Consider the following 9,850-nt stretch of genomic DNA (forward strand, 5'->3'; position numbering starts at 1 on the left):
TGTCACTCCATGAGCTTCTCAAATCCTCACTTGTTCACTCATCCTTAAGATGGAAAACAGTCTTCCAAAACATATGCAACTAACAGTAATTATGTTATTAATAAGAATATGAACCAATTACAACAAAAATCCAATGAATCCTATTAAAGCAAATCTTATTGCTGTTGCCATGGCAATGTTCTGAAATTATTTTCTATCAGGTTCAGAAAGATGCCCAAACCATGTTGTTCCATATAAGGAGACCATCAAACATTTTTGAATAGGGGTGTGTCTATAGTGTTAATTTATGATAACTATTTCAGTGGCAATTGGGTCAAAATATTATTGTAGATAGACAGGAGACTGGGAAAACAGCACAGAATATTGCAATAATCTAAGTTTAAGACCATACACACATAAATCATCGCAGCAATGGAAGTAATAAAAAGAAGACTTTGAAAGTAGGAGACATTTGAAAATAGTAACTTATACGTAAGTTTTCAAGTATGGGAATAGTTAAAAGTCAAAATGAACAACACTTATGTGGTGAGAATAATGAAACTATTCTTGATTACAAGTAAAGTCAAAAAATAATAGCGAACCCAGAAATAAATGCATGCATTTACAGTCAACCTGTTTTGGACAAAGTTGCCAAAAATATACCTTGTGGAAATATACATATCTTCAATAAATGGTATTGTGAAAACAGGGTATCTATATGCAGAAGAATAAAACTAATCCCCCATTTCTTACCATATTAAAAATTAAATCAAATAGATTCAAGACTTAAATCTAGGACTTGAGAAACTACTAGAAGAAAGCTAAGACTGGAAAATCCACTATAAAACTGCTAGAAGAAAACATTGGGAAAATGCTTCAGGTCATTTGTCTGAGCAAAAAGTCTTGAGTAATACCTCAAAAGCAGAGGCACTCAAAGCAAAAATGGACAAGTGAGATCTCATCAAGCTTATAAGCTTTTGCATAACACACAAAATGATTAACAAATTGAAGGACAACCTACAGAATGGGAGGAAATATTTGTAAACTATTCAAATGGCAAGGAGTTGGCCAATAGGTATATGAAAAAACTCAACATAACCAATCATCAGAGAAATGTAAATCAAATGGCTTTTATCCAAAAGATAAAAAATAACAAAAGTTAACAAGGATGTGGAGAAAGAAGAATCTTTATATACTTTTGGTGGGAATGTAAATTAGTACAACTACTATGGAGAACAATATGGAGGTTCCCCTAAAAACTATAAATAGAATTACCATATGATCCAGAAATCCCACTACTGAGTACATATCCAAAGAAAATGTATTGGTATATTAAAGAGATATCTGTATTCTCATTTTTAATGCAGCACTATTCCCAATAGCCAAAATATGGAATGAAACTAAGTGCTCATCAACAGACAAAAAGATAAAGTGTCATATATATGCATAATGGAATATTATTCAACCATAAAAATAATAAAATTCTGTCATTTGAGGTAACATAGGTGGAATTAGCCTTCTGAGTCTGGCTCATTTTATTTAACATTCATTATGTTAAATAAATATTCATTATGTTAAATAAAATGAGCCAGACACAGAAGGACAAACATCACATGTTCTTACCATATGTGGGAGCTTTAAAAAGTGATCAAATAAAAGTAGAGAATAGAATGATGGTTAACAGAGGCTGAGAAAACTATTGAGAAGGGTGGATAAGAAGGAGCTGGTTAATAAGCACAAAAATATAGTTGCTAGAAATTAAGTACAGCATTTGATAGCATAATAGGGTGACTATATTTAATAATAATTTATTGTGTGTATATTTTGAGATAACTAGAGATTAGACCTAAAATGTTTCCAACACAAGGAAATAAGAAGTGTTTGAGGTGATAGATATTTCAACACTCAGATTTAATCAATGCACATTGTATGTTTGTATTAAAGTATCACATGTACTCCATAAATATATACAGAGAAAGGGGAGTTTAAGAAATATTATGTTTTGAATTCTTGGTAGAATAGTTGTGTAGAATGGTACAATACTCTAGACTGTCACTATGAGAACACTGGGCTTAGTTAATCTTGGGTATGGCAAAGAAAATTACATTTATGTTTTTACTGTTAGAACCCCTAATTTGTCTCTGCTTCTCTATACTTAATGTAGACATTTTTCTGGTTGTGACTTAGTCTCATAGACAAGAATTACACACCTTTCCCACAAAGTTTTCACTACTGTGACATTATTTTCAGGAATACTAACTGTCAAAGGTGGCATCCACACTTCACACTTCGTCACTTGGCCTGTGAAACCTTTGTAAAATATTTTGGCTATGTGTTCCACAGTATACGCATGTTTGTCTTAAGAAACTAATTCCATATAGTTCAACTTTATTCCATTAGACATATTATATTATAAGCTTCTGCTAACTCAGTGACTAATTTGTATATTCATGTTTAGTGAATCAATATAATTGCACATCTAATCATGGCTCTTGTGCAATTTTAATGTATTTTACAGATGAATAGAAAACTGTGCTTCTAATATTAATTAATGACTATTGGTTCTTTTAAAGTGTTTTTCCCAAAAAATGCTTTTAGTAATCATTTTCTGCTTTGCTTCTCTGTAATATAGGGGTCTCAATCTGATATCAACATAGACCTTTACATTTATTTGCTTTTCTTTTCATACAATTTTATGTGAATTACAGGCATTAAATCTTAAAGTTTTAAAACTCCCTAAGAAGGTACAATTAATATGATGCTATAATTGAAGAGCAAGCATATACACAACCTTGAGCTAATCTAATTTTCTAATTTATTTTATAAGATTTAAAGCAATTAGGCTCATGTTAATATGTAAGCTTATCTTTAGAACTCCCCGGTAATACAGAATGGTGCATATCTGCGTGTGATATCTAGAGGCTTATAGCAATCTCAGTATCATAAGTCCTATTTGTTTTGTTCAGTGGCTATATTCGATTGAACAGATAGATGTAACAGAGATGAGCATATACATACTATGTAGTAAGTTTAATATTTATAGATAGTACTACAATAGTTAAACCATCCAAATTGATAAACTTTCATATTTCTCAGACCATAGACAACTTAGACCAGGTAAAATGTGTATGTCAAATGATTTAACCTGGGAATGCAGATGTTTTTCCATGAGCGGGAAGGAATAAACATAAGAGCTTCATGTACCTGGTTAAAATACTTAATATAGGTCTTTCGATGTCACACTCTCTTTTTAACTTTTGTTGTAGGTTTAACTGTGAAGCTGGGGAAAAAAACAGTCTCTTAGAGTAACACACATTGTACTATGTCTTGTGTTGGCATGAGAATATGTAATAATCCTCCTTGGGTTAGATTTTGAGAGACCCTGAATTTAAAGGGAAAACATTTTTATGAGTAATAGTCTTGATGTTGGAAATCTATAATGATATAACCAGGTCATAACGATAAATAAACTCATAGTAAACTTAGCACAAAATCGAATGCTATCAATTTATATCTTTAAGATAGAAAAACAGTTTGTATAGATTAAGGCATGTTTTTAGAAATATTTTATAGTATTTTTCAACTGTGTGTAATTTCTTTAAAAATATTAAACTGAATGAGTTAGGCAAGAATTAAAGATACATGTATTTATAGGACTACTTCTTACTTTTGAAATACTTTATTTGTGAAAATAACTTTAGGGCACAAATATGAAGAATGCTATGGAAGCAACCTTATGATAAGTCATTTGTTTTCCTGTAATCCGTCTTATTGTGTATCTTGTTAAGAAACTTGTTGAGCAATTCTGCTGCATCAACTGGCACCTGACAGGAGTCTCATCAGTCATTGCAGAGGTTTTGGCCTACAAACTCTTTTATGGAATTCAGGAGGGATATGGATTTAAATTTTAAACTGCTTTCTGTCAGTGTGACAAACGAACACCAGAAAATTGTAGGACAATGGTAGAATGTCGAAATGCATGCCAAGGTAATGGGCTGATCTTCAAGTAGAATCAACAAAAATAGCCTTAAAATAGCTCCAGGTTACACCATTACTTTCATTTTATGTACAAGGCATAAGAGCAGCATATTATTAATTTTTTAAACAATGCATTATAGAGGTTGCATGATTTGTTCCTAAGTAATTAAATCCATAGAAGAATAATTTTAACATCTTAATAAAGCATTAATTGTTAGCAAAATTTTTTGAAAAGTCCAAATAATATATTAAGACAAGACACGAAAAACATTTTCTCTTGGGTTATTTTTTTCTGAAATCTTTTTTTTTGGCAAACTGATTGTTGCTTTATTCCTTTATTGGTTTCGTATAACAGTGATAACAGTGATATTCCAAAGTGAGCATTCTTGTCCTGAATTTTCCAATATGTTTTAGCTAGAAAGAACTAGAAAAGATTATTGCAGTTTGATGAAGTGTATTTTAATAGATCTGGGGACTCTTAACAAAATTAATTGAAGCAGTGATTGATATGATATGAGCTGGAGCACAGTGTAGCCTGCCTCAGGCTTTAGATTCTATACTCAGAAGTCAGAACTAGAAAAGTACTTGGCTTCAAACTTTTTCATTTCCCAAAAGCTTTTTTCTTGTACCGTGTAACACAGCTTTAGCTGCATAATTGATCTCCTGTAGTGAAATCAACATAAATGATTCAATGTTTGTATTTTAAGACAAGTCACTTTAAGATAGTTGAAATCATTTTGTGTAGAATTTTAATAAAACATTCATTGTTTTAAATTTCCAAGTTAAATACTTGTCAGAGTTATTGTGACACAATGGTGAAGAAATATTAAAAGAAAATATGTTTTCATAAATATGGTTTAAAAATTAATACGTTAAAGATATATTTAACACTTACCTCTACTGTAATCTCATTTTATTAAAAACACATTCTAATTGTTTAAGCAAAAAAAATTAGTCATTTTGCTTTCAAATGCTGCAGTTAAGTCTTTTATGAATATATTCTTTTGGCAAATTTGTATCATTTTTTAAATCTGAAAACAAATAATATATAATTTCATAACATGACTCTGGTATCTGTTTTATTTCACAGACAATAAGACAAAGAATTATATTACACTAGGGAGAAATATGCGTTTTCTTTTATTAACACCTTTTAATCATTAAGAATAAAGATAATAAATAAAACCAACTGTTCAGAAAATGATAGCACAACTTAATACTTTTTATATCTATCATATGAAAATTTATTCCTTATCTAAATTTATTCTGAATTAGAAATTATACTTGGCATACTATACAAAATTATTTAAGCATTTAAATGCTATTAAATGTAATTGTTACCATACAGTACAATATAATACTAAAGGATTATTGAATACTTATTATCATTACATTGATTTCATTAATATTCTTCAATATGTCAAAATAAAAACTGTACTCAACAACGAGATAGACCTGGTAAACTAATTTTAGCAGCCTAGTACATCTCTAGCCAGTTCAAATCTGATTGTTAGTCAACCTGATGTTTTGGGGAGTCTGAGGAACTAAATTGATGCCCTTCAGAGTCATAATGGTACCCACATCATTATGTTATTTTAAAAAATTCATTGATAAAATAGCATAGAGGTTGCAAAATATAAAATTTCTCAATTTTATGGGGAAATATTGATAGGAATAAATCTTTTAAAAATACACGAATTATGCAGAATTATGCACTAATACGCTGAACTAAATACATTTGAAATATGTTTTTTCCTTCCCTTAGACTATGCAAACATATGTAAATGTGAAATATGCACAGGAAAGTACAAAAGGAACCTGTTTGGGCAATTTTAAAGAAACTGAAATACAAAAATAAATAAATAAATTAATTAATTAATTAATGTAACAGAACATTCTATAATATTCACCAGTAATATAGACTCAAGTAAAACAAACTAATAAAGGTAATAAAGTGAAATAAAATATTGTATTTTATTCTTCTTTCGTGATATTGGAGTTGTGAGCAGAATTATAGCATGTACCACATGTACTGGTTTAGCAAATATTCATTATAATGAAATATAATGATGGTAGTTGCTATAACCAAAGAGGAGTTACTGGTCTTTATAAATTCTGTAATGTTGTTTATTTTGGGAGAGTCACCTTTATGGTAAAAATTACTCTTGGTTATCAAATAGCGAAATTATTTTCTGGAATTCCTTAGTCTAAAATAGAATGTAGAAACCACCTAAGACTAAATTGCCCATGAAATTTCTAGAAAGCTGCCATGTTGAATTCTTGTATGTTTTCCTCATACATGCTATCACTCACCTAAGTTTCCCTTACATTGAAAGAAATGGTCTTTTAGTTTGTCTTGCAACAGTTGAAGTAGTTACATTGGCAGGTTCTATGTGGTATCAAAAACATAACAAATAAAATGTCCTTAAATATTAGAATCACATTCAGCATTATGAGAGAACTATCTAATTCTGTGTGCAAAGGCTCTGGGCCTGAGGAAATAAACCAACACAATTTCAAGCTCACTTTTGAGTAAAAACTCAGTGGTAACCCTGGAGAAATGCCTCGGTTATTTACTATTTTCTATCTTACAAGGTGTTCCACCTGTCTCTTTTCTAAGTCCTTATACACAAAAAAAAAGAATATTAAATATAGTTAAATTGAATGCACATATGATGTAATTTCAAAAATAACATTCACAGAGGAGAAAGATAGTGGTATAGAAGGGTCCAACAATCACCTCCCCCAGCAAGGACACCAATTTAACAACTCTCTACACACAAAAAGAAACATCTTTATAAGAACAAAAAAACTAACTGAGCCTATTATCTAAAGTTAACTTCTATCACTGAAAGAGGCACTGAAGAGATAGAAAGAAAACAGTCTTGAAGCTGGATGTCACCCTTTTCCCCTGGACAGTCGCAACTTGGTCCTGAGTGTCTCTGGGCACTGGAGGAGGGAGAGCACAACAATTGTGAGCTATTGACCTCTGTGTTGTCCTGTTAGTGCAGAAAGGAAAACTAGACCAAACTAAACTGGTGTCCACACACTAAAGGAGCATATAAACTAGCCCTAGCCAGAGGAGCAGTCAGAACTTGAGTTTCCACAAACCTTGCCACCAAGGGCTAAAGTTCTCTGGGTCTCAAAATAAACTTGAAAGGCAGTCTGGGTCATAAGGATTGCAACTCTTAGGTGAGTCCTAGGCCTGAACTGGGCTCAGAGACAGTGGACTTGGGGTTATGGGACCAACTGACACACCAGCTGGGATAGCCAAGAAAGTGCTGACATCAGCCTTTCCCTAACCTCGGACTGCACAGCTTGTGGTTCCAAAAGAGATTACTTCTTTCCATTTGATGAGAGCAGAGGAAAGTAACAGTGGGTAGGACTTTCCCTTGCATCTTGGATACAGCTCAGCCACAGGAGTATAAGGCACTGCGTGGAGCTGTGAGACTCCTATTCTAGGACCTAGTTCCTGGACAACATTTCTAGACCTGCCCTGGGGTAGAAGGAAACCTGGATAATGTCTTTTGCCACACATGCTGGCTCATGCCTGTAAGCCCAGCAATTTGGGAGGCTGAGGTGGGAGTATTACTTGAGGTTAGGAGTTCAAGACCCGTATGGACAACATAGTGAAATCCCCAGCTCTACAGAAAAAAAAAAAAAAAAAAAGAAAAGAAAAAAAAGGAGCCAGGTGTAGTGATGCTTGCCCATAGTCTCAGCTACAGAAGGGGCTGAGGTAAGAGAGCCTCTTGAGCCCAGGAGTCTGAGGCTGCAGTGAGGTATGATGGCATCACTGTACTCCAGCCTGGGTGACAGAGCAAGACCTTATCTCAAAATACAAAAGTAAACAAAAATAATGTCTTGTATAAATCATGTAGAGATATATTATTTTATTCAATTTGATATCTTTGGGGAGGCAATTCTCTACTGTGTTTCTACACATGTAAGTCTGCTTACTCAAGTACATTTCTACAGCCAGCAGCAAATGAAATTAGACTGTCTCCTTCCAGATCAAGGAACAAATTTATTTCTATTTAAGTATAATAATGTCTTAGAAGAGATTGGCTTATGTTACTGCGCAATAAAGACAATGTCTACTTGGCAGCAAAGGATGGTCAGGTTTGCCAGCAGCCCCTTATAATATTGGGGATTTCCTAAGCCAGGGCTTTCTCAGCTATGACATGGATCTGCCTGGATCCAATCTTCAACTTCCCCCTCCCTCACTGGGGGATAGACAGAACTCTTGACTATATAGAGCTCTTGCTAGTGGACTGCAAGCCTTGCTGCTACGTTGTTGCTTAGAGATTGTTTGATCATTTGGCAATACCTTGTCTTTTCTCATTTTTGTTGGTACATAGTTGGTATAGCTTTAAAATAATATTTTTAAGAATTAATAATTACTTAGGAAATAGTATTTTACTGTTTTTTTGAGTGGTGACTATGGTAATTTTTTGCATGTAACTAAATATTTTAAATTGAGTTTATATCCTCACAAGTTTTTAATAGGGAATCTATAGGTAGCCCTGAAAATATCTCTATTTCGTGTCATCTTAAAATGTAATTTTCTTGTATATCAAATTAAAAATTACTTCTTTTCATCCATTTTGCTATTTCTTTGATTTTGTATCCCTGATTTCTTACATCAAACATTATTTTATTTTGTCTCTTTTCCCTTCCTTGAAACACGGTGAATATAAATGTAAATTTGTGATAGGACAGAGCTATAAATGATGAATATTCCCTATTGAATACATTTTGAACTACTATTAGATGTTATTTAACTTTCTCTTGGCTGAAAAATTGCTACAGTTTTTTGTAAAATATTTGTAATATTACCTGTGTGTTTTATTTTATTGAAATACAAGTCAACATACCATTTTCTTAATTTATTGAAACGATTTTAATGTGGATCATTTTTAATTAGTTGAGAGTGATCATGCCTGTGTGGTTTTGAGATTGTGAAAGTGGAAGCATTAGTATTTTGATTTTCTATTTTGTTTTTCTTTTAGATATCTAGCACGTAAGCTTAGCCACTGAAAACCATTTTCTTATTAAATGCAAATTGGAAAAAAATCATGAAACATATAGATTTAATGTTCTACTGTAATAGAAGACTTAAAAAAAAAAGCTGACTGCATCTTAAATTTATTTTTATTGGGATATTTTCAACAGTTTCTTACTTGACTCATAAATTATTTAAATTATATCCTTAACAATTTGTGTAAAACAATTTTCTGAAAATACATTAGAGCATTGTATAGATAATAAGTGTTGATTCTATTTCTTATATATTTCACCTGTTTTGTTTTTAATATTTTGTGACTTCTGGGACAATAATATTGAGAAAAGTTTTTAAGAATACATATCTAAGTAGAATAAAAGTCTATTTTTAGTCACAATGAGGACTAACAGTAACTATTTTAGAATTGCATTAAAAAGAAGAAACCATCCCCTTTTTAAAATTTTTAGTTAATGTTCCTGAGATTATATTAATGTTTCAAATAACTAACCTCACTATAATACTTTTGTTTCCATATATATATTTGAAACGTTTCCAGAATTTCAAAATCCCTTATTTTAGGATTATATCAAGAAGTTCACTCTTATCTAAAACAAATCTTAGGCTTTGAAGTAAATATAGTTTCATGGTTGGAAAGATTATTTTTGTCAATCTCAGGCAACTGCTACTAGCATGTAATTTGTCATCTAAGAAGTAAGTGGTGCATGGCCCAGGTGTGAAGTGAACTGATAGAAAATTATGAATCAGTTAGCAAGAAAGAGAACTCTGAGTTTGGCTTGAAATATCAAGGAGACTTATACTCTCAAGAATCACGGCCAGAATCAGTTCATATAAGCATTAATGAGACTAGTCATAAGAAATGACACAAAGCTG

The sequence above is a fragment of the Cebus imitator genome, unplaced genomic scaffold (assembly GCF_001604975.1).
Source record: "Cebus imitator isolate Cc_AM_T3 unplaced genomic scaffold, Cebus_imitator-1.0 Scaffold113, whole genome shotgun sequence".
NCBI classification, from domain to species: Eukaryota; Metazoa; Chordata; class Mammalia; order Primates; family Cebidae; genus Cebus; species Cebus imitator.